This window comes from Peromyscus eremicus, chromosome 7 (assembly GCF_949786415.1).
Source record: "Peromyscus eremicus chromosome 7, PerEre_H2_v1, whole genome shotgun sequence".
In the NCBI taxonomy this organism is placed as follows: Eukaryota; Metazoa; Chordata; class Mammalia; order Rodentia; family Cricetidae; genus Peromyscus; species Peromyscus eremicus.
Window position 1 is genome coordinate 15,303,090 of NC_081422.1, and position 27,560 is coordinate 15,330,649.

General features: G+C 36.1%; 1 pseudogene; it reads right to left on the reverse strand.

The window, feature by feature from the left end:
- Window positions 1–1,403: 1,403 nt before the first annotated feature.
- On the reverse strand, window positions 1,404–27,560 carry LOC131914627 (vomeronasal type-2 receptor 116-like; annotated as a pseudogene).

Genomic DNA, 27,560 nt, shown 5'->3' on the forward strand with positions numbered 1-27,560 from the left:
TCATATATATATATATATGTGTGTGTGTGTGTGTGTGTGTATGTATGTATTATGACTTCTCATCTTATGTTTTTATGGGAAATAAAAATACGTGTAAAATACATGATTCTCTGCATGTATATCTGTTTATTGTGCTTTTTCATGGGCTCTTTTCCTTCTGCTTGTTTTGTCATATTCCAATGTACTTTATTGGTGAAATTATTAAGGCCACTCCACGTAGTTAAAAAGGAGGTTTATTTTGTGGGGTAACTTACAATTGAAGGGATAGGTAACAGGGTCTGGGAAAGGTGTAGCTCAGTCCGGCGGTGTTCTCTGGAGAACTCTCCTTGGTCTAACTCCAGCGTCCAAGGTCCAGGAACCAAGAGAGCCAGTGGGTCTTCAGGGTCCTTTCTTGGCTCCGCCTTGTAGGTGTGACAGTTACCAAAGCCTTAATGGGGGTTGGAACTTCCAGATAAAAGCTGGACTGGCTACTCACTATAGTACTTGTTTTTGATTTATCTTATTTTGCTTATTCCAGAATAGTGCTTGTTTACTATTGAATTTCTATTGGATCTGGATGGGGGTGGGTTAGGGAGGAACTGGGATGAATAGAGGAAAGCGAAGCTATAATTAGGATATATTATATACAAAATACCTAATTCCAATAAGAGGAAAAGAGTAAGAAATGATATTGTCAGCTTTGATTCAAGTGGCTATCTGGAAAAGAAAATTTTAAAAATACATTTCTTATTAAAAATTTTTTCTTCAAGGTAAATAAATAAAAGTGAAAGCATGACAAATCAGTGAATAGTCTTGAGGGGTTCAGAATCACACTGACATATGTTTATAAATTTGGTGCACTAAAATGAAATCAGGAATGATATAAAAGTATTTGTAATCTACATATATAACTTTTGAAGTTCATATAACAAATGATTAAAGAAAAAATGGAATGTTTGTCAGAATCCATTTTCCAAAATGAGAAAATATTTGCATAATAAAATAAGATTGAAAAAGTGCAGATAGCAAACACAAATTGAGCCAATAACTAGAAAATTAATGTTTAAAATAAAAGGGGACACAAAGGATCAACCTTGGGCAGATGAGGTGGCACAGGCTTTTAATCTCCGAAAAAGAAGAGCCTATGTATTCAAGGATAGTCCTGTTTCTATAGTCATGCTCAGGCCAGTCTGTACAGTGAGGCCATGTCTGAAGAACACTCACAACACTGATAGTAGACTTGGAAATCTGATACCTACATTTGAAAAAAGGGAATTTTAACATAATTAGATGAAAGAAGAATAGCTCATGGGATTAAATATCATATTACAACTTTGTAACTAGTAGTTAGAATGGCATGGGACTGGCTTCATTCCTTGTATTTGATTTAGAAACATGTGGCCAAATATATTGTTTCATTAATATTAATTAAGGTTATTTCTTCCATAGTGTGTATTGTATCTGATGCCATGAAACACATTCTTATCTGGCTTTAACAAAATAATGTAACATTTAGGGGCAAATATGAAGCCTAGGAGTGCTGCACTGGAAGCCAAGATAGCGAAGACTTCCATAGCCACCATAACCTTCCCCTTGATGCTGTGGTAGACAGGAAGGAAGGTGACCCACACACTGAAGAACACAAGCATGCTGAATGTCAAAAACTTGGCTTCATTGAATTTGTCAGGAAGATTCCTGGACAAGAAGGCCATGGTATAGCTCCCAAGGGCCAAGAAGCAGAGGTATCCCAGGACACAGTGGAATGAAATGGCTGAGCCCTTGTTGCACAAAATGATGATGTGTCCATGTTGAGCATGAGCATCTTGATCAACAAAGGGAGGAGCGGTTCCCAGCCAGATTCCACAAAGAATGATTTGGAGCAGAGTAAAAATGGGAATGACATAGTTAGTGGCTCTTGATATCATTAACCACCTCATCAACCTCCCTGGAAAGGTGACCTTGAAGGCAATAACTACTGTAAGAGCTTTGGCCAACACAGTGGAGAGAGCCACAGTGAATGCAATTCCAAATGTGGTCTGCTGCAGGATACAGGTGGCTGTGTTGGGCTGCCCAATGAAGAGCAAAGAAGAGAGGAAACAGATGATGAGTGTGATGAGCAGAATGTAACTGAGGGCCCGATTATTGGCCTTTACAATGGGAGTGTCTCGATGCTTCACAAAGACCCCAAGAACAGAAGCTGTAATTGCAAAGAAGCACAAGGCTATGCTGCTGAGTGCCATGCCCAAAGGATCTTCATAATGTAAAAATGTCACAGTTTTCTGGAGGCAGTGGTTCTTCTCTGTGTTTGCATAATGGCTTTCTGGACACTTCAAACAATGATCCATATCTGGTAAGAAATTAAGATGATCATGAGTATGTGTTCAGATGTCTCTTTTTATCCTAAGGTACTTTTCGACACCAACTTATTGGATTGTCTCCTAAATGACTTTGTTTGGTTCTTTCCGACATTAATAAATATTCTATAGTGAGTAATTCCAAATTAATATAGGCTATTTTCTTTATGAAGCCACAAATTAACTAAGTCTAATGTCTTATATCTATACTTACTTTCATGCTCACCCAGAATTTTTCAATGTTTTTTGTTTCTAAAGTCACTTCATTACTAAATTCCTTTGTATAAACCTAATTTAGTTCTAATATAATTTTCTTATTTCATCTCCACCTTTACTTCTCTAAGTCTGTTCATTACTGAGGGAGCTTGAGTATTGCATATTCTTATATTTTTCATGTCTTAAAATCTTTACTATTAAAACTCTTGTTGTAAAATGTGGTTACTATCTACATCTTGCACACAAGACTATTACTGAAGATACAATGTACTTATGGCATAGAATTGGGGAAATCAAGCTGGTACTTAACTGGAAGCTTCATCACTTCTAGTTAGCAATCATAGTGCTAGAAGAAAAGCAATCATCTATCTCACTCAGCTTCATATTCTGTGAACTGTAACAACAGACTACTTGTAAAGTATGTGCACTGATGCAACAGTGTCAGGACTGTTAGAAGAGTAACTAGCTGCATTTTTATTATACTTCACACCCATTCCCTAAGACAGAACCCATATCTGATACTATTAATGATTCAGGAAACTGGATAGATTGGTTGCAAGCCCAGGATCAAACCTAATATTATCAATCTGCTAAATGATCACAACAATAAAATGATTCCTACTGTTGAATTGCCATACTCATATATCAGTTTATCATTCCATCCTCAGAAATTTTTCTTGCAGTAGATAGTAGTTAATGAGACCCACAACTGAACCCCATACAGAGAATAAAAGACTTTGTACTGTTATTCCTGAATGAAATGTCTTTATCACATCTCTCCTCTCAAGGCTTGGGGATCTGTGTGGAAAAGGAGAAGGAAAATTTGTAAAAGCCAAGTGTTTGAGGGTTCCTATTGTTGTGAAGAGACACCATGATGGTGGCAACTCATAAAGGAAAACATTTAATTTGGGGTGATTCGTTTACAGTTCAGAGTTTCAGTCCATTATCATTATGGTGGGGAGCATGGCAGCACACAGGCAGATATGGTGCTGGCAGCCTCTTGATTGGAAGTCAACAGGAATTGGACTGTGACATTGAGTGCCATATTTAGCATAGGAAACCTCAAAGCCCACCCCCACAGTGACTAACTTCCTCCTGGAAGGCTATACCTGCTCCAACAAAGTCACACCTTCAAATAGTCTCACTCGTTATACGCTTATTTGGGCCAATTACATTTAAATTACCAAACAAGGGGTAGTAGATTATTTTAAAAAACATTTTTCAACATAACAAGGCAAATGCACCTATGAAGTCACAGAGACTGTAAGTATATGCACAAACCTGCACAAATAATAAAACCTTTTATATTTAGATGTTAGCTGTGTGTTTTATTTGAACTATGCTCAGAGGTCAGGATGTTAATAATGTCTCTATTTCAAAATTGTTTCCTGAATAATATTTGTGTTTTCAAGGTAATATGATAAACAACACATTCAGTGGATAATGATACAATCTAATTGCTCTATAGGCCTCATTTGTTGTTACTAATCAATGGTATATTATTTCTCTTTTGGGGGCACCCTTTTTATTAAATTTTTTCATTTATTTTACATATCAACCACTTTCCCCTCCCTCTTCTCTTCCAGTTTCCTCTCCCAGATTCCATCTATCCCTCCCACCCACTCCTCCTCCATTCAGAAAGGAGCAAGCATCCCATGGGAGTTCACAAAGTATGACATATCAAGGTGAGGCAGGACAAAACCTCTTGCCCTGCATCAAAGCTTGGTGAGGGATCCCAGTATGGGGAATAGGTTCTAAAATGGCATTTCATGTGCCAGTGACAGGTTCTGATCAGACTGCTAGGGCCTCACAAACAGACCAAGCTACACAACTGTCATGCACATGTGGAGGCCTTAGGTCAGTCCCATGCAGGCTCCCTAGCTGTCTGTCCAAAGTCCAAAGTCCATCAGCTCCCTCCAGCTGAGGTGAGCTGTCTCTGCGGGATCTCCTTTCATGATCTTGATCCCCCTTACTCATACAATCCCTCCTCCCTCTCTTCAGCTGGACTCCTAGAGCAGCCCATGCTTGGCTGTGGATCTCTCCATCTGCTTCAGTCAGTTACTGGATGAAGACTCTGTGATGACAATTATGGTAGTCACCAATCTGATTACAGGAGAAGGCCAGTTCAGTTACCCTCTGTACTATTGCTAGGAGTCCTACCTGGGGTCATCCTTGTGGATTCCTTGGAATTTCCCTGGCACCAGGTTTCTTTTTAACCCCCAAATGGCCCCCTCTATCAAGATATCTCTTTCATTGCTCTTTGCTGTGGGTTGTCTTTCTGTTCACTGTGAATGTGTTGCTCTGACTGGTTGATAAATAAAGCTGTTTAGCCTATGGAAAGTCAGGCTATAGCTAGGCAGGAAATTGATGAGAGAGACAGGAAGAAAAAAGGCAGAGGGGAGAGACTCCAGCACCGCCAGGAGAAGCAAGATGTGAAATTACTGGTAAGCCACAGCCACGTGACAACTTATGGATTAATAGAAATGGGTCAAGTTATAAGAGCTAGCTAGCCAGAAGCCTGCCATGGGCCATGCAATTTGTAATTAATATTAAGCCTCTGAATGATTATAAGTGGCTTTGGAACATTGAGGCTGGGTGAGACCAGAGAAACCTTCCGACTACAACTCTCCCCCTCTGTCCTGTCCCCAAATCGACCAACCTGACCACTCAAGTTCCCATCTTCCCATCCCCTCCTCTCCATATCCTCTGCCCCTTCACTCCCAGTTTACCCAGGACAACTCATCTATTTCCTCTTACCAGGGAAATCCATTCAAACCTCTCAGGGTCTTCCTTGTTACCTAGCTTCTCTGGGGCTGTGGAATGTAGCCTAGTTATCATTTGTTTTACATTTAATATCAACTTAAGAGTGAATACATACCATATTTGTCTTTCGGGGTCTGGGTTACTGCACACAGGATGATTTTTTTTCTAGTTCCATCCATTTGCCTGCAGATTTTATGATGTCATTTTTTTATTACACTGAGTAATACTCCACTGTGGAAATGTACCACATTTTTTTTATCCATTCTTCTGGGAGTCCTTATTCAATATGTCTTAGTGCTCATGCTCTTTTTACTGATTATAGTTATATTTCCTCCTTTTTACATTCTCCAAACATACTTTGAAACATTTTAGTCTATTTTGCACAATTAAGCTTGGAACTAATGACTTTTCAGTTGTCATTAGTACAGGTCTATACAGCTATGCCTGGATATCCACTCCACCAACATTCAATGAAGTGGTTATATGCTATGAATTTATATTATAACTAGTAGCCACAAGTTGTTAATTACCCTGTAATTATTTTAGATAGAGGAAACATTACATTAATATTTATAAACTATAAGCATTTGTAGGTATTGGTGCATTAATCAGCATTATGATCCCTAAAGTTTGAAAATCTTCATCAATATGTGATTTTCATCATAATATTGAAAAGTTACACAATTATAGATGCAACAACACTAGTAGATGTGGAAATACCAACTTCTATTTTTTTCTCTGCCATGGAAGTAAATTTGAACATGTTTATGACCTAATCTGGAAATTGAAATCCTGTAGACTATTGCATTTCTTAGGTTTCTGAATGTCATGTCATAGCAGACAGATCATATTTTCTTGAGTTTACTTCTTAAATAATGTTTCTTATTCCAGTGGAGCAAGAGAATAAGAAAGAAACCCTACTTTTCATTAAGTGTGCAAGATATCAATTGTTATGCACAAGAAAACTCAAACAAAATTTCCCTGTCATCTGCTATGTGTAAACAATTGTGGTGGGAAATATCCTTAAAAAAACACAATAAGCCCAAGCTTTGAGTTGATGTGACTAAATGTAACTAAAATTTAATTTGAAAAACATAATTAAAACAATTGGATATGGAAAGTTTTTTTCAGTTGACAAAATCTATAATTTAACAATAGCATAAATCAAGCATAAATTATAATTTAATTCTTATATAATTTCAAGAAGAAATATAATTATTTATACCATTAAAGTTCATATAAAAAGGAAAAAAGTTTTATTTCTTCAGTTCTTTCATAGATCTGTTTCCATTTGCTTTGATTTTTCAGAACTGAATGGAGAGTTTAAATGTTTCTAAGACTTGCTTTTACCTGTCTCATTGGAAATTTCATTGTGTGAACAGGAAGTACAATCAAAGCAACAGGCAGCTTTACCCTCTTGGACAGTTCTTCTGAATCCAGGTCCACAGAGCTTATAGCATACAGACTTAGGAATCTGAAGAAAATGAAAGGTGTTTTAGAAAATGTTCAGAGTTCTAGGGATAAATATGGAGGTTTTAAATATTACACTATTAATTCTTAGATTTTATACTTATAAATGAAGATAATGATACAGTACTACCAATTTTGGAAGGTTGCGCCCAACACAAACTCATAGGATTAAAATTTGGCCTAAAGAACATGAATTTGATGAATGTTTATAAACTTTAAGGAACGTGGTTAATTAGGAAGAACGTTCGTAATTGCAGCATGTCCACGTGTGATTCTGGATTGATCTCACCTCTACCTATATTGACTTGTTATGTAATCAGCTAGTATTTCCAAAAGTGTTTCTAATCCTGTCAACCTGGAAATATTTATAATGACTATGAAACAAGTGTTTGCTCACTCATCTGTGGTATTTCCAGGTGAGCTTACATGGGTTAGAAAGAGCCACTCTTAAAATGGTTTCCACTATTCCATTGTGAACGAAAAGGAGAAAGAAAGTAAACAGTAGCATTCACTGCTTGTGATTTCTAAATATAGATGTAATGTGACCAGTGACTTTCTCTTTCTACAGTTATGATTTATACAACATAATTAAACTGTTTTCTCAATATGGGAGCCAATGTAATCCTTTAAATTATTTTTGTTAACAATTTATTTTCAGCAGTGAGGTAAGTAACTAAGATATACACACATGCCCATTATACTTTGTAGCTGTGCTAGCGAACTAAATTCCAGGAAACTTTGTCCTGCTATTTCACAAGCAGGCATCAAAATAAATCTCATACCAAGTGTTTTGAAGCAATGGCATAAATTTTACTTAAACATACATTTATGACAGAAAATGAGTGAAAATAAAGGAACATTGGAAAAAAAAAACAGTTCCACTGATCAGGATCTGGATATCAAAAAATTCTGTGCATATGTTTCTTATGCTATTCTGAATTGGTATTTGTATACTGATTGGATCTGAGTCAGGAACTAAGAATTATTACATACAAAAACACGTTTTGGTTTTATTTAGTAATTTCAAACTATTGAGATAAGAGCCAACCTACTTCAGTAAATCTTGTGGGCCATTGTATCAAACTGGTAGTTAAAGACAATTGTTGACCATGTGGAGCATTTGGAGAAAATGATCCTACTTTCACCTTTAGTCCAATGCCTTTTGGGAAATTCCAGAAGTTGATAATGTCATACTTGGAATCTAACTTAGATTTTATATCCATTAACATATGGCTTCCCACATAATTATTCATATAGATATTCAGTAGGGATTGGTGGAGCTAAAAGAGATACATGAACTTATATTAAGGTAGGTCCCAGACAGTTACAACAGAACCAAAATCATGAAAAATCGCTCTGGTTTTTTTTCCAGAAGTAAGATGCAAATTTTAGTATAGGCAATTTTACTGGATAATGTTTTGTAAATGGGATTCAAGCTGATATGAACTACTATTGTAATAATAAAAGGTACAGCTGTTTCAAGAGAAAACATTGAAGCAATACGCATAAGCAGTCAATGATGAGGCAAATCTCAAAAACTGGACAACCCTATTTATTTGCTAAGTGTGTCTAAGGTTTCAATGTAAAATATGAAGATAATAATGCAGAAATGGTACTTAAAATTATCATTTACATACATCATCCTTGCTGCAGGTATCAACTTTTCTTATTTCTACTGTGAAAAATGTGTGAGGTGAGTCAAATTTTCATATTGAAATGATTACTAAGGAGATTGTGAGGCTATTGTAAAACAAATTAGATACTGCCTTAACACATGTACTCTTGCAACTGGCACCCTATTGATCAGAGACAAAGAAACTTAGGCAAGTATTGAGCTCCAGAGAAACAAGTATAGGCCCTCCTATGCTATTTGAACAAATGTGTCACCATCTACAGTGTTTGTGTTTGGTAACTTTGAAAAGTATCTCAATGTAACAATGCTGATTTTAAAACATAGTAGAAGAGAGGTTACCTGCCAGGGGAGGAATATAATTCTCTCTCCATTATCATATTGTTGAATTTGAACTTGCTTAAGAATCATCTCATGGAGACTGTGGGCCACAACATACACAGCACTGTATATGTAGTAACTCTCTTCACTCATGGCCATGTCAAAATTTTGTTTAGGCAATAAATTCAAGGAAGCATTGGGTTGACAGTTCTCCAAGAGTTTACAATCAATCCTGGAGAATGGGCATTTGAAGAACAAATGCCACAATTTAGGAAGATATGTATCTTCTGGGTCTTTGGAAGGATGAACTGTTTCGATAAAATGTGTAAAATCAACCATCTCCTCATAGTAGTGTGAAAAAATGAGACTCCCATGAAAAGAATCTAACATAAAATAATCCAAGTGGCTGGTAACATCCCAAGGTGAGTTCATGACCCAGACTTTCCCTGTAGTTAACTTCTGTCCTATATTTTTCACTAAACCATGTAGAGAATCTATGTCTCCATAAATGATAATCACATTTGCAGATGAGTCTTGGATCCTTTCCACACTTTTCCAGAAATTGTCAGAAAATGAAGCCAGTGTACCTGAAATCATTTCCACAAAAGCCATACAGACCATATTTTTCCTCATCTCTTCTTTCAAGTCAGATAAAATTTGATTTCCTCTGTGGTCATCTGTGAGGAGCAGTCCTACCCAGGTCCATTTGAAATGAAGCATCAAAGAGACAATGCCAAGTGGCAGAGATGTGTCATTGGGAGCCATCTGGTAGAGAGAAGTAAACTGTGCTCTATCACTCAGGATAGTATCAAAAGGCCCAAAAGTAAGCTAAGGCGAAAGCAGAATTTTGAAAACAGGGTGAGAACGTTGGCATCAAACACAATTTTATTTTGAAGCAACAGTTGAGACTTTCTAAAATACTAGTCTGCCAAATTGTGTTTTTAAAGACTAACCTCCCTTGCTGTGAGGTTTCCAAAAAATTATGTCAAGTCTCCTACTCAACAGAAATCTTTGTCTTCACTACCCTGCTGGTCCTTTCTATTCCTAGCAGAAAAAATATAGATAAATCATCAAATGTCTAGATATTTATCCCTTGATATATTCGTAATTCAAATGACCATGTTTTTCCTCGATAGACACACTAAATATCACCAAATGAAAGCTATTTTCCTGTTCTTTAAACCCCCCTCCCTCACCTGTGGTATTTTGTAGAGTTGAAGCAGTGTTGCCATATGGGCTGATATTGCGAATGATGTTCCTGTAAGTGCTGCTGCTGACTTCCTGCTGCTGACTTCCACTTCAAAGTAATTAACTTTGAAGTGATTCATACCTGTGAGCCAAATAAAAGCATTCATAAGAGTATTCTTTTCAATGAAAGGGACATTATAAAGATCAAATCCAAGAGATGTGTTAGGTAAAAGATGAGGGTTCCTGTTGATCCCCTCAATGGCAAATAGCAGGGCCAGGACAAACTGGTAGTTCTTAAACTTATACCTGCACATAGGATATAAAAATATACAGGAGGAAGACTTAGACAACATACATTTGCTCATTTAATGAAATACACTTTATAGTTCAAATGCTACTGTTCCTACAAAACGCATACTTTAAATTCTCCATTGAATGGCTACTATTAGAAGGGTTTTTTTTTTATAGTTAGGATTAATTATGTTCCCATAGTTATAACAATGATTAATGAAAGCTAAAAGTGGGCTTATTTTGTCTGTCTGTCTTGTGACAATACACTAAAAATTCTGCCCTGGAAGCAGAAAATAAGCCCTCAAAAATAAAAATGTCCTGATGCCTGCATCATAGTTTCTCAGCCTCTACAACTATGAAAAGCCAACATTTTGGATTTAGCCATTAAGTTTTCTAAATTAACATTGTTTTTGTTTATTTTTGAAATTTTAATTTATTTATAACCTTTCTCCCTTGCCTTTTCTAACTCTAAATCCTCCCATTTACTCTACCATATTCTCCTTCAAATTCATGTCCCCCTTTTCATCAATTGCATGTATATATGTATATGTATATACACATATGTTTCTAAATATAACATTTCAATCCATGTTGTGTATATGTATATATGTTTCAGTGCTGACTACTTAAGGAGATCAAGGAGATACAAATAGGAATGGAAGAACTCAAAGTATCATTATTTGCTGATGACATGATAATATATATACATGACTCTGAAATGCCACCACTAAAATTGATAAACAACTTTACCAAAATATCAGAATTAATGCACAAAAATCAGTAGCCTCCAGATGTACAAATGACAAATAGAATGGCAAAAAGTCAGAATTGCAACACCTTTTACAATAGACTCAATTTATAAAATATCTTAAGGTATCTCTAAACCAGAAAGCAAAAGATCCGTATAATTAAAAAAGTTTAGGAAATTGAAGAACAAAAATGTAAGAAGATATCATAAGAAGGAAAATCTCCTATGCTCATGGATTAATAGGATAAATATAGTAAAAATACCATCATAAGAACAGAAATGCATGGATTCAGTGCAATCTCCATCAAAATTTCAACACAATTCTTCACAGAATTTGAAAGGTAACTTTTCAGCTCATATAGAAACACATGCACACTCACACAAACAAAACAAATGCAACAAGAGCAATAACAAAGGTTAGCTAAAACACTTCTGAATGATGTGAGAACTGCTAGAAGTATCATCATTCCTGGTATCAAGAAGTAGTCCAGAGTACTTCTTATACTTGTATAGTATTTGTGATAATATATTGTGTGCCCTAATAAAATTTGCCTGAAGATCACAGAACATAAGAAGCCATTTGATTAAACATAGAGGCCAGGCAGTGGAGGTACACATCTTTTATCCTAGCACTTGGGAGACAGTGATTCATCTGGTTCTCTGTGAGTTCAAAGCCATTCTGGACTACATGAGATTGACTCAGTCTAGGAGAGAAAACAGAGCCAAGCAGTGATGGCACAGACCTTTAATCCCAGTGCTGGGAAGCACACATGCCTTTAATCCCAGGAAGTGATGGTTGGGTGGAAAAAGGTATATATGGCAAGAGAAGACAGAAACTAAAGGCTTTTTGGCAGAAGAGTCTCTTTTAGCTAGAGGCTTTCTCAGCTGGAGCCTTTTGGGTGAGGACTCAGAGGATTTCAGTGAGGTGAGACATGGCAGTGGCTTGTTCCTTTTTCTCTCTGTTCTTTCAGCATTTACCCCAATATCCTGGCTCAGGATGTTTTATTAAAAGACCATCTAGAATTAGTGTTACAGTATTGCCATATAAACAGACACATTGATCAATGGAATCAAATTGAAGGCGCTAACATAAATACACACAGCTATGGATTCCTGATTTTTGAAAATGATGCACCTTCAACAAATGCTGCTGGTCAAACTGGATGGCTTCATGCAGAAGAATGCATGTGCATTCTTACTTATAAATCTGCACAAAACTAAGTTCCAAATGGATCAATGACTTCAACCAAAAGCCAGATATATTACAGAAAGTGAGAATTTGATAGAGAAAGTGAGGAATAGAGTTGAAGTCATTGGGACACTGATAGCAGAGGCACTCAGATAAACAATTAACAATTGGGCTTCACAAAACTGAAAAACTTCTGTATGGCAAAGGACAGCATCATGCAGAAAAATTGGCAGAGTACAAAATGGGAAATGTTTTTCACTACTACATATCTGATACAGGGATTATTTCCAAAATACATAAAGAACTCAAAATTTGAACATAAAGAAAACCAATAGTCTACCTAAAAATGAGTACAATTCTAAACATATGTTTTCCAACAGGAAACTCACATAAATGAGAAGCACTTAAAGAAATGTTCAAAAAACTTAGTCCATGGGGAAATCCAAATCAAACCTCCTTTGTGTTTTCATCTTACACCTGTCAGATTGGCCAAGCAAGATCAATAAAACACATGACATCATATGCTGGCAAGGATGTAGAGTAGTGGAAATACTCATCCATTCCTGGTTGTACTGCAAAGTTGTACAGCCAATATAAAAGTAAGTGGGAGTTCCTCAGGAAGCTGGGAATAGATCTACCTTAAGATCCAATGATATATCATTCCTAGACATATACCAAAAATTATGCTTCATCCTATTAAAAAGACATTTACTCAACCATATTCATAGCTGCTCTATTCATAATAACTAAAAATGGAAAGAACCTAGATATCTACAAAAATGAATGGATTAAGAGAATGTGGTATTTTTACATAATGGAATATTACTCAGCTTAAAGGCAACAACAACAAAAAGAAATTCTCGGGTAAATGGATGGAACTAAAAAAATCAGTCTGAGTTAACTCAGCTCCCCCAACACAAATATAATCTATATTCGCTTATATGTGGATGTTAGCTGTGATGTTGTCAATAAGCTATATTCCATATATCCACAGAAATTTGTTATATAAGAAGGGATTAGCAGAAAGGATGGATGTCCATAAGAAGGGGAAATAGAAAAGATAGTTATGGACAGATGGGGTGAGAACTGTAACAGGAGGATCAAACGGGACAGCAGAGAGAACATTTGGGCAAGGCAGACAATATGTAGAGGGATAGCTAAAACTAAGGACATTTGAGAGGTCATATGGAAAACTAATACAGTATTGGCTTCCTGAAATTTATACATATATGAGGGTAATTTAAATGAAATTGCCAAATAATGTGGAGACAGATCCATAACTAGATACTTCTTATGACAAAATGAACCTTTTAGTACCAGAAATGGCTTACATCTAATCAAGTTCTTGGTTAAAGTATTTCATGAGAACACTTAAACAACCCAGGATATTATCAAGAGAATTGATGCTTCTCCACAAACCAATAGGAAAGTTCTACTGCTAAAAACAATCTCTATACAACTTTCTTAGGCAAAATCCTATGGTCATGAAGAGACACCATGACCATGGACATTCTTATAAGGAAAAGTATTTATTTGGGTGTTTGCCTATACTCTCGGAGGCTTAGTCCATTATTATCATGGTGGAGAGAATGACAGGCATAGTGTAGTCATCCCGATCCGCAGGAAGAGTTGGGGAGAGAGAGACTTGGCCTGGCATCGGCTTTTGAATCCTCAAAGCTCAGCCCCAGGGAGATACTTCTTTCAACATGGCCATATCTTCATGGAACGCTCAGCCCCCAATCAAATTCTTCCCCTCAGGGTTCAATGACATTTGAGAAGAGGATATGGAAAAAGTGAAAGGGCTTGAGTAAATGGATTGCTTGAGGGAAACAGGGCCTTTGTAACACAGCAAGAACAGTGCACACATGAGCTCACAGAGACTGAGGCAGCATGTACTGGGTCTGTGCAGGTCTGGTCCAGATGAAGTAAGTCTTAGAGCTGAAAGGAGAAGTGAACACTAGACACTATCCATAACCCAGAGGATATCTCTGATTGATAGCTACCTGCAAATAAAAAATTAGTTTTATCGAAGAAAGTCTCACTGAGGAAACAAACCACTCTTAAAGGGCAGGTCCCACATCTAGTAGTAGATGCTAAACATAAAATTAATTCAGGAATATTAATTTAATTAAAATTAATTAAAACTACACAGTAAAATGATGTTGTTAAATAATGTGATAAATCCAGAGTCCCCAGGAATCCCCACCCAACTCTGCCCCACTTGACAGCCAGCAGGGAAAACTCCTGTGGGAAGTTCCCCAACCACCAAAACCCTCCATTGGACCCTGCAATCTACAAGTCCCACACCCCACCCCAATACTCACCTGTCTGTGACTCCAGTAACTTCCTGAGGCACAGAAACCAAACTGCCAGCTCTCATTGGATCAAGAGGTGAGTAATTCTTCTCACGCCCAGAGAAGCCTGCCCCCAGGACTCAGGCCCTGTGACCCAACCAGCCCCCAGGAACCCCCACCCAACTCTATGCCAGTTGCTGGCCAGCAGAGAAAACTCCTGTGGGAAGCCCCACACACACACCTAAACGCCCATCGGACCCTGTAATCTACAAGTTCCAAACCCTGTCCAAATACCCACCTTCCTATGACCCCAGTAACTCCTTGAGGCACAGAGACCAAACTGCCAGCTCTCATTGGATCAAGAGCTCTCATTGGACCAAGAGTAACTTCCAGAGACAGGGAATCCCTGAGCCTTCATTGGACCAAGAGTGGCTTTCTGAGATATAGAATCTGCCAGCTCTCAGTGGACCAAGAGAGGCTTCCTAAGACACAGAATCTGTCAGCTCTGACTGGACCAAGAGCCCCCATAAGACCAAGAGTGGCTCCATGAGTCACAGAATCAACTAGCTTGGGTTAGGCAAAGAGCAGATCCTTGAGACACAGAATCTGCCAGCTCCAACTAAGCCAAGAGCCAAGACTGGACCCAGAGGGGCCCCCTGAGACATAGACACAACAAGCACAGAGTGGACCAATAGCAACTTTCTCAGACACAGGCACGTCTTACATCTATGAGAGGAGGAGATGGGCAGACATCAAGGCAAAAATACATACAACAACATAAAGAGCGATACGGCATCACCAGAACCTACTCCTCCTCCAACAGCAAGACCTGAATATCACAATGTAGAAGGAGCAGAAGAAAGTGACTTTAAAAATAGCTTCATGAAGATGCTAGAGGCTTTTCAAGAATAAATGAAAAATGAAATTGAGAAAAAACAAACAAAAAATTGGAAGAAATCAATAAAGAAATTGAGGAAAAGACAAATAAAAATTAGAATAAATCAATGAAGAAATGGAGAGAAAGACAAATAAAAAAATTGGAAGAAATCAATAAATCCCTTAAAGAAAGCCAAGAAAACAATGAAAAAGCAATTAAACAGGTGAGGGAAACAGATCAAGACCTGAAAAGTGAAATAGAAACAACGGAGAAGACACAAACAGAGGGAGTGCTGGAAATAGAAAATTTGAGTAAACGAACAAGAAACACAGACGCAAGCATAACCAACAGAATACAAGAGATGGAAGAGAGGATCTCTGGTGTAGAGGATACAATAGAGGAAATGGATTCTTCAGTCAAAGAAAATACCAAAGCCAAAAAAGTCGTAACACAAAATGTGCAGGAACTCTGAGACACAATGAAAAGAGCAAACCTAAGAATAATAGGGATAGAAGAAGGAGAAGAATACCAACTCAAAGGCACAGAAAATATATTCAACAAGATCATAGAGGAAAACTTTCCCAACTTAAAGAAGAAAATACCTATGAAGATACAAGAAGCTTATAGAACAACAAACGGAATAGACAACCAAAAAAGTCCCCTCACCACATAATAATTAAACAACTGAACCTACAGAATAAAGAAAGAATATTAAGAGCAGCAAAGGAAAAAGGCAAAGTGACTTACAAAGGCAGACTGATCAGAATAACACCCAACTTCTCAATGGAGATTTTGAAAGAAAGAAGGACTTGGGCAGATGTAATGCAGACACTAGGAGACCATGGATGCCAGTCTAGACTAATATACCCACCAAAACTTCCAATCACAATAGATGGAGTGAACAAGACATTTCAAGACAAAACCAGATTTAAACAATACCTACCCACAAATCCAGCCCTACAGAAAGCACTAGAAGGAAAATTCCAACCTAAGAAAGTCAGATACACCCATGAAAACACAGGCAATAGAAAACCCCACAGCAGTAAACCCCAAAGAAGAGGAGTACACACACACTACCACCAAAAGATAATAGGAACTAACAATCACTGGTCATTAATATCCCTTAATATCAATGGACTTAATTCACCTATAAAAAGACACAGGCTAACAGAATGGATATGAAAGCAGGACCTGTCTTTCTGCTGCATACAAGAAACACACCTCAATTTCAAAGATAGACACTAGCTCAGAATAGAAGGCTGGGAAAAGTCTTTCCAATCAAATGGTCTTAAGAAGAAAGTGGGTGTAGCTATCCTAATATCCAACAAAATAAACTTCAAACTAAAATCAATCAAAAGAGATCAAGAAGGACATTACATACTCACCACAGGAAACATTCACCAAGATGAAGATTCACTTCTGAACATTTATGCCCCAAATACAAGGGCACCCACATATGTAAAAGAAACATTACTAAAGCATAAATCACACATCAAACTCCACACATTAATAGTGGGAGACTTCAACACCCCACTCTCACCACTGGACAGACCTGCCAGATCAAACCTTGAAAGAGAAATAAGGGGCTCAAGTGATATTATGACTCAAATGGTCATAATAGATATCTACAGAACATTCCATCCTAACAAAAAAGAATATACCTTCCTCTCAGCACCCCATGGAACCTTCTCTAAAACTGACCACATACAAGGTCACAAAGCACATCTCAACAAATACAAAAAAACAAGTTGGAATAATCTCCTGTATTCTATCAGACCACCATGGTTTAAAGTTAGATTTCAACAACAACAAAAATTACAGAAAGCCTACAATCTCATGGAAAATGAATAATGCCCAACTGAATCCCCAAGGGGTCAAGGACAAAATGAAAAAAGAAATTAAAGACTTCACAGAGATCAATGAAAATGAATGTACTACATACTCAAACTTATTGAACACTGTGAAAGCAATGCTAAGAGGAAAATTCATAGCACTAAATGCCCACATAAAGAAGTTGGAGAAATCTCACACCAGTGACTTCACAGCACATCTGAAAGCACTAGAACAAGAAGAAGCAAAGTCACTCAGGAGAAATAGACACCAGGAAATAATCAAATTGAGAGATGAAATCAATAAAATAGAAAAAAGAGAACAATACAAAGAATCAATGAAACAACAAGTTGGTTCTTTGAGAAAATCAACAAGATAGATAAGCCCTTTTCCAGACTAACCAAAAGGCAGAGAGAGAGAGAAAGAGCATCCAAATCAACAAAATCAGACATAACAAGGGAGACATTAAAAGGGAGACATAACAACTAACATTGAGGAAATCCAGAGAATCATCAGGTCATACTTCAAAAAACTGTACTCCACAAAATTGGAAAATTAAAAAGAAATAGACAATTTTCTGGATATGTACACTATTTCTAAGTTAAATTGAGACCAGATAAACTATTTAAATTGACCAATAACCCCTAAGAAAATAGAAACAGTCATAAAAAGTCCCCCAAACCAAAACAAAAAAAGCCCAAGACCAGATGGTTTCAATGAAGAATTCTACTGGCTCTTCAAAGAAGAGTTAATACCAATACTCTTTAAATTGTTTCACACAATAGAAACAAAAGGAACATTACCAAACTCCTTTTATGAGACCACAGTTACTTTGATTCCCAAGCCAAACAAAGATGTAACAAAGAAAGAGAATTACTGACCAATCTCCCTCATGAACATTGATGCAAAAATGCTCAATAAAATATTGGCAAACAGACTCTAAGAACACATCAAAAAATTATCAAACATGATCAAATAGGCTTCATCGCAGAGATGCAAGGGTGGTTCAACATACAAAAGTCGATCAATGTAATACACCATATAAACAAACTGAAAAAAAAAACCACATGATCATTTCATTAGATGCTGAAAAAGCCTTTGACAAAATCCAACACCCCTTCATGATCAAGATCTTGGAGAGATCAGGAATACAGGGAACATACCTAAATATAATAAAGGCAATTTACAGCAAGCCAACAACCACAATCCAATTAAATGGAGAGAAACTCAAAGTGATTCCACTAAAATCAGGAACAAGACAAGACTGTCTGCTCTCCCTATACTTATTTAATATAGTACTTGTTGTTCTAGCTAGAGCAACAAGACAACAAAGGAGATCAAGAGGATACAAGTTGGAAAGTAAGAAATGAATATTTCACTATTTGCTGATGATATGATAGTATACATAAGTGACCCCAAAAATTCGACCAAGGAACTCTTACAGCTGATAAACTCCTTCAGTAATGTGGCAGGTTACAAGATTAACTAAAAAAAAAATCAGTACTCCTATATACAGAGATACATCACCCTTTATAATAGCCACAAATAATATAAAAAATCATGGGGTAACTCTAAGCAACTGAATCGCCTCTATGACAAGAATTTTAAGTCTCTGAAGAAATAAATTGAAGTTCTCTAGAAATAAAAGAATCACTAACACAGAGAAGGCATACACAGCAAGAAATATCATCAACTCTGGTCTGAAATCAATAAAATAGAAACAAAGAAAAAAACAAGAAATTAATAAAATGAAGAGTTGGTTCTTTGAGATTGATAAACCTTATCCAAATTAACAAAAAGATGTAAAGAGAATTTCCAAATTAAAAAATTAGACATGAATAGGGAGGTATCATAAGAAACACCAAGGAAATCCAGAGAATCATAAAGACATACTTTAAAATACTGTAATCCAGGAACTGGAAAACCTAAAAGAAATGGTTAAATTTCTAGATATGTATGACACACCAAAGTTAAATGAAAATAAGGTGAGCAACCTAAACAGGATCATATCCCTTGGTGAAATATAAGCAGTAACTTGAACTTCTCCAGCAACAAAAATCTAAAAAGATGAGGACAATGTGGATTCAGAGCAGAATTCTACTAGACATTCAAGGAAGAATTAACACCAGTACTGCTCAAATTATTCCACAAAATAGAAATGGAAGGAACATTCCTGATTATTTTCATGAAGAGACAATTGTTGTGACACCTAAGCCATACTAAGAAAATTGTGTTCCAGTACACAAATGACAAACAGATTGAAATAGAAATCAGGAAAATAATACCTTTTACAATAGCTTCAAAATATAAAATACAATGGGATAACTCTAACAAAGGAAATGAAAGATGTCTGTAATAAAAACTTCATGAAATTGATGAAGACATCAGAAGATGAAAAGATCTTCCATGCTCATGGATTAGTAGGATTAATATAATAAAAATTGCCATCCTACAGCTATATTCAGATTCAAGACAATTCCCATTGAACTTCCAACACATTTCTTTAAAGAAATTTTAAGGACAATTTTCCACTTCATATGGAACTGCAAAAAATCCAGGATAGGTAAAAGAATCCTCAGCAATAAAAGAACTGTGGGAGCTATTACCATCCCTTATATCAAACAGTATTATAGAGCTATTGCAATAAAAACAGCATGGAGTTGGCATAAACAGAGACACACTGATCAATGGAACGAAAGTGAAGACTCATACATAAGTGCATACATCTATGAACAACTGATTTTTAACAAAAAAGTAAAAAATATGCAATGGAGAAGACACCACCTTTAACAAATGATGCTTGTCAAACTGGATAAATCAGTGTAGAAGAATACAAACAGACCAATGTTTATCACCCTGCAAAAAATTCAACTCCAAATGGATAATGTAGCTGAAAGATTTCCTGTGCCCATCTGGCTCCAGTGTCCTTGTGGTCCCACAGTTGCTCAGACCCAAATGAACATACAGAGGTTTATATTAATTACAAACTGTGTGGCCTATTGGCTCAGGCTTCTCACTAGCTAGATCTAGCATATTAAATCAACTCATTTCCATAAATCTATACATTTCCATGTGGTTCATGGCTTACATGGCAGAGGCTGGTGGCATCCTCTCTGGTTTGTCTTTCTCCTTTCTCCCCTATATTTAGAATTCCCTACTTAACCCTATTCTGCCTCACCACTGGCCAAATTATTAACCAATCACAGCAACATATTTTCACAGCATACAAAAAGGTATTTCCTCATCAGATTAAGACCCTTAACATAAAGCCAGATACCCAGAATCTGATAGAAGATGAAGTGAGGGATAGTCTTGAACATCTTGGTACAGGAAAAGACATTCTAAACAGGACACCAAAAGCACAGGTACTAATAATAACAATCAGTTAGTGAGACCTATTGAAATTGAAAATTTTCTTTATGGCAAACACACCATCATTCAGGCAACGTGGAATCCTGCAGAATGTGTGGACCAACTACACATTCAATAGATGATTAATATCTATTAATTAATAAATAAGTTTAAAAATGGACATCAGAAAACAAATGACCAAAAAATGGGGTATATAACTAAACAGATAGTTCTCAAAAAATGAATAGAAATTGCCGACAATTGTTTAAAGAAATGTTCAACATCCTTAGTCGTTAGAGAAATGCAAGTAAAAACTACTCTAAGATTTCAACTTAAACCCAACACAATGGTCAATATCAATAAAACCAACAACAGCCCAAGGTGGCAAGGGTATGGAACTAGTGAGCACTTATTCATTGTTGGTAGGAATACAAAATTGTACAATAGCCATGCAGATAAATGTGGCACTTCCTCAGGAATCCAGGAATAGTTCTACCTCAAGATCCAGCTACTGCACTTATATAACTATACCAAAAGGTTTGTGCATCCTATCTCAGTGTCTCTCAAATATTACAGAGACTCTACATTGCATCTGTAGATTGATTTTGGTAGGAAATTTTATCCATGTTCATTATTGTACTTCCTAATATCCAGAAATTAGATAGAGCTTATATCCTCACCAATAGATGAATGGATAGGAAAATGTGGTGTGTTTAATAATGGACTATTATTTACCTGTTAAATATGGAATGATAAAATGTACATGTAAATAGATTGAATTAGAAAAATATCAGGCTAACCCAGACACAAAAAATACAAATATTGTCTATATTTTTATATATGTAGTATTACATTTTAAGCTTTCAATAGGCACTCTACTATCCATGAAACAGAGGTCAGGTATAGAGTATGAGACTAGTTGGGAAGAGAGGATCACACAAGGTGAAAGAAATAGAATATATATTTTTGGAAAGACAGAGGAGCCTGTAGCTGGAGGATTAAATAAAGGGGCAGATATAGAATATGGTAAGGAAGGAAATATGGGAAGGGACAACATTTGAAGGATTATATGGAACCTTACTATTGTATAAGCATCTCAAAATATATTCATATAGAAAAGTAATCTAAATGGAATCAACAAATAATGGGGGACCATGGCCCAACTAGATATCTGTCTTAAGCAAGTGAAACTTCTAGTAGCAGTAATGGTTTACATATAATTAGATTGTTGGCCAAAGGAACTCTAAGTCAATTATGCTATTGCCAAAGCTTTTTGTTACTCTCAACAAACTGATGGTAAGGCCTATTTTGGAAGACAGCACTTCATGTGTTTAATTGAGTAAGGAGAAGTTTGTAGGTGCCTAACTAGAGCCTTCACCACTTTTGAATAGTATTAGTCTGAGGTGTACTAGAAGGTTCTCTGCATACTACCAGAGGAGAAAGGTAACCATATACCTAGCTATAAACCCTGCAATTTACAATGGTGACCTCCTTGCATAAAATGCTGGTGCAATAGTTGCACAAATATTGTGGTACTAAAGTTTATATTGGTAGTAAGCAACCACTCTCTAATTGGATTTATGGGCCTCTTCAGAAGATAGAAGTCATACCTAACACTTCTCAGGTGTCTAAAGATTAAGGCTAAATGGAACAAGGTCCTAGGGGGAAACCAAATGCTATTTTTCTGCTAAAGGAACATAACAATAAAATAGCTCCTAGCAATGTTCTGCTATACCCATAGATCTATGCATTACTTGGCCATAATCAGAGAAGCTTCCTCTTGCAGTAGATGGGAGCTTATATAAAGACCCACATCTGGACAACATCCAAAGAGTGAAAGAATTTGGTAAATGTAGGTAGATTTTTTTCATTGGAACAGTCAGCTCCCCAATAATTACAAGGAGACTTATAATTAATTATGATAGCTTAGGCTTGTCCTATTAGCTCTTATAACTTAAATTAACCCATTTCTATTCATCTATGTGTTGCCATGTAACTCATAGCATTTACCTGTCCTCCTGTGTGTCTTGCTCCCTTTCTACTTAGCTGGTGACTCTGTCTTTCTTCTTCCCAGCATCCTCTCTGCCCCCTAAATCCTGCCTAGCTTTTAGCCATTAAACTTTTTTTTAAACCAACCAGAGTGACACATATTGTAGCATGAATCTTAAAAGTTCTTATTAATAAAATCAAACCTGAGGCCAGTTATTGGGGTCAATGCTGGTAGATCAGAGACAGAACAAGCCACAGCTATCTCACCTTGCCAATTCCTCAGCTGGTCCTGTTTCCTCAGACTGGAAGCCTCTGTGTTCTCATATCCAAATGGCTCTCAGCTTAACTGTGCTGCTAGAAACCTGAAAGCTTAACCAGCCAAATGCTTAACCAGCCTAATGCTCCTAGTTTCTGGTCCTCATGCCTTATAAACCTTTCTGCTTTCTACCACCACTCCCTGGGATTAAAGGTTTGCTTTCTGGGATTAAAGGCGTGATGAGTCACCATACCTGTCTGTATCCTTGAACTCATGGATTTCTGCCTCTGGAATGCTAGGATTAAAGGCGTGTGCTATCACTGCCTAACTAGTGGCTTTTCTGTTCTCTGACCCCAGATAAGTTTATTAAGGCACACAATATTTTGGGAAACACAATACCACAACACATTCGCAGGATACAAAAAGATTATTCCACGAAAGGAAAAGTCAGTCCTAAATGGGATGGCTTCATCTGTCTCCTCCCTTCAGAGGTGAGAAGAGGAGGCGCAATGGTTGTAAGAGGAAGAGGGAAATGAATGACACCAAGAAAACAGTATCTTTCTGACACAACAGAACTGACGCAAATATGAACTCAAAGAGTCTGTGGCAGTATGCACAGTGTCTGAAAGGTGCAAGCCATTCAGGGCCCCAGTGCTGAGATAGGGAAGTGGACATATCTACCATCCTTAACGAAGAAGCTGTTTCTCATTGACAGCTTTTTGCAAAGAAAAAAAAATCAGTAATTTCCAGTGGAATCTCTTTGGGTATATAAACCACACTTAAGAGTAGTAAGTGACCATGCCCAGCAGTAGACGACGAACAAAAATGAAGTGAATGGCACTTCTGCAGAGACAAAAACGGTACTCATATTGTTTTAGCATTTTGAGTCTTCCTGGTCTCCTGTTTGTATATTATGCTTCTTGATTTTGAGATTTTTATGGATTTTGCTTGCATATTATGGTTCTTGATTATGTGACTTGTGGATTATGTATCTATGTGTGTTTCTTGTGCTATTTTACTTTTAAAAATCATGTTTGTTTGATTTTTTTATTGGCCTGTTTGTGTAAGGAGGTGTGGAGGACCTTGGAAGAGATGGGGGAGGGAATCCACAATCAGAAAACACCATAGGACTTTTCATTTAAAAAGGTTTGTATCTCTGATTCTTTGGGTTTCCTAACTTTCTTTTAAGCCTTCTTCCTCTTCATGTAGCCGACTCTCCGTCATGTATCTGGCCACCTAGCCATCTTAAAAAAGCATGACACTTTTCCTTCCCTTCTCTATTATCCCTCTCTTGTCACATTCTATGATTTATAACTTGTGTTCATTGGGGTATTTTTATTTTAAACCCCTATGACTTTGCTATTGGACTTTGGAAGAAGTTTGTATCCTACATTATCCAAAACCAAGAACTAAGTGATCCATAATATTAATGAAAACGGAGTCATGGAAAACCAGACCACATGGGAGAAGAAAAACTCATGAAAGACTGCAAAGTCTAAGAATGAATGTAAAATGCTGTGAAAATATTTTTAAATGTTTCTCATCTTTTTTCTGCTCAAGATAATTAGCATAGCTAAGGTGATAAGTCAATCATTAACCTGCCATAAAAGGATGAGAAGGGAAGTGACCAGTAATTAAATATTTATTTCTTTTAATGTATAGATATGGTCACAAACGAGATAAATTATCAGGGGATATATTTCAATGAATCATGTTTTTAAGTTATTAGTATAAAAAAGCATATATGCTAGGTGGAAAACCATTTTAACATATAATAAACCATATTTTTGGTAGATGTGAGGAAAGCTACTCACATATTAAGACTAGAGAAAGTTAGTTTCTTGGGTTTTGTTGTTGTTGTTTCTTGTTTTATATTTATTTTTTAGTTCATTGGTTTCATTGTACTTCACTTACATATACCAATCAGTAATTATAAAGCACTTCTTTCTTTTAAGCTTTCTTTAGTTTTGGTTGCATTTTTCATTGAAAATATTTTTCCATAGAACATATTCTTATGCTTTCTGCTCCCTCAACCCTTCCAGATCCTCCATACCTACCCAATTCCACATCCTTTCTTTTTCTTTCTCAGTAGAGAACAAGTAGGCATTTAAAAATTAATAAAATAAGATAAAATAAAAATGAACAAACCAGAATAGGATAAAACTAAGGAACAAATAAACAAAAAAATAGCAAAAAAAAGCACAGGAAATACATGTAGATACAGAGATACACAAATTTCACATACAAACAGATGCTATAAAATCACAGAATTGGAAACCATAATATGTAAGCAAAAGACGTATAAGCTTAAAACTAAAAACCTCAGACAAAGTACTAGTTCTTATTGATTTGGAAGGATATTAGCCACCATGCATTTGAATTTCCAATGGGGGCTAGCCCTATAGCTTATCAAGTAAGGGTTGCTGACACTGAGCCTTATAAACTGCATTTGATCAGCAACTCAGTCCTGATGGAAGAATTGAATTCACTACTGTAACTTCTTCTCTGACCTCTACATGTAGGCCACAGAAAGTGTGTGTGGTGTGTACACATACACACAAACAAAAATACACCAAACTAAACAAACATAGTAAAAATTTAAAGACTTTAACATTCACAAAACCATTTGCCAAACAATTGTGTTCCTAAAAATAACCTTGCATTAATCAGAAAGCTAGCATGTATTTCTGATGCTCCATGTAGAAGGACATGCTCATAAGTAATTATATTTGATCAGAATTAAAATCATATTTGAAGATAGTTTCATACAGACACTAACGTAATACCAAATAATTGTGCTCCTTGGGTTATGACTTTCTTTGTAATCATGATCATTGAGTAGAAGAATACAAATAAATTCAATTAAAGAGAGAAATAGAACAACCTCTCCTTCAAAATATGTACATCCAGGCACATATCTAGAAAGGGAACTTAATCAGAATCAAGAAAGATGCTTTTCTTATTTTGCTTTGAAGTATATACCCTTTTTGTGTCCCAAGTATATGAAAAATATATTGAGAAAAAGAGCTGCATAAAACAGTCCTTTATTCTTTCATGCTAAATGTAACATTTTCCTAGTCATGAATTTGATCTGATATTTTTCTGACATAATAAGAAGTAAAATAATTCTTACAGGCCACTATCCCCTTTTATTGTGGACAAGCCAGCCACTAAAATCTCTTGTAAATGAGAGCATGTTATTTGCAGGCATAGCTGTGCTACTGTACAGTCTAAAAAGAAATACATAATATATAATAATATATATTCTTACTTTACTGGAAAATTAGAGAGTAAAAGGGAACAAGAGTTCAGGTAGCATTATCTTTTATGAAGTAGAAGAGTCTCCATCCACCATGCAAGGTTATTATATCAGCTAAAACATATAATATAAAAATTGAAATTTTATTGATATAAAATATGATACTGGGGGCTTGTAGACCATGAAATATTCTACAAACCCAGTTATGAACTTCTGTGACCACGTTTACTGTGGCAGTTCAAAATAAAAGTCAAGATATCCTTAATATCCAAAAGCATTTCTGAACATTTTTTTTCTTCTCCACTCTAACTGATGTAATGACTTAATACCTCACCAAGTTTTGAGGAAAATGACAGTTATGTTATACTGATTGCATTCCACTTTCACTCCTGCTTTTTCCTCTTATTTGGGGTTTTCCATCAGCTGAATCCCTACATGGCCTTGATTAGGTAATTCCATTTTCTCATATTGTAGTCAATCTGAAGTGCAAGCTATGTTCTTTCATAATGGATTGTTACTGAATGTATTCCTACTGCTCTGAGAACATCTGCATGGGATAAAACACAACTTATTTCCTTTAAAATGAAACATATATGATTACTTTTCTTATATTGGACTAAGTATATCAAATGGGAATGTCTTAAACCATCCCTTAACCTTGCAGATTTGAGAATAGTTAAGAAACAGTCTTAAGTGTATACCAACACAATCAATATGTCTTTATCAAAAACATTTTTTAGCTATGAGGAAATGCATATTGGAAATATATAGAGAAAATCAACAAACACGAAAAATATTTGTGAGATCAGGAAAATTAACAATCAAATATACAGATACAAAAAAAATCTTACATTTGTATATTAGTAAATGGTCCAAATTCTAATTCTGACACTCCTGAACCAGAATTATCAGCATCTAATATAAGCTAGAATTCTCATTCTAAAATCATATGTGGAATTCAGGAGTAGCTGCTTTCAGTACATCATCTCTTATCATATATGCACAGCTCAATTTCTAGAATGCCATAAAGTGTGATAGAAATCCTTAATTAATATTCCATCTGAAGAACTAACATAACATTTAAAATATCCAAAACGTGGAGTGTTACAGACATGACATAAAAAGGACAAGAAAATTCAATTATTAAAAGTGGACATTAAAATGAGCAAAAAACAGAATTATTACCCCAGGTGAGAAGAAAAGAAATCAAGAAGAAAAGGTATTTAAAAAACAACAAACTCAAGAATGGAAAAGAGTGATTGTCCTAGTGAAAATCAGAGAGAAGAATGACAATTGAATCCATACAGCCCCAAGGTTCTAAGAATTCTGGAAATGAAAAGGCACTTACTGTAAATAAAAATCCCCATAATGGTTTGGCAGAAATTTATGAGGAATTTTCTTAATTGTGTAATAATAATGAAGAGGGAAAAATGCACCAATCATCACATTTCCATCACGACAAAAGTCTTTGATACTGAAATAGCACTCAGATCTCAAAAGCACACATTAGAGGGGGAATCTGCAGGATCCAAGGGATGAAACTCCAAGAGATCAT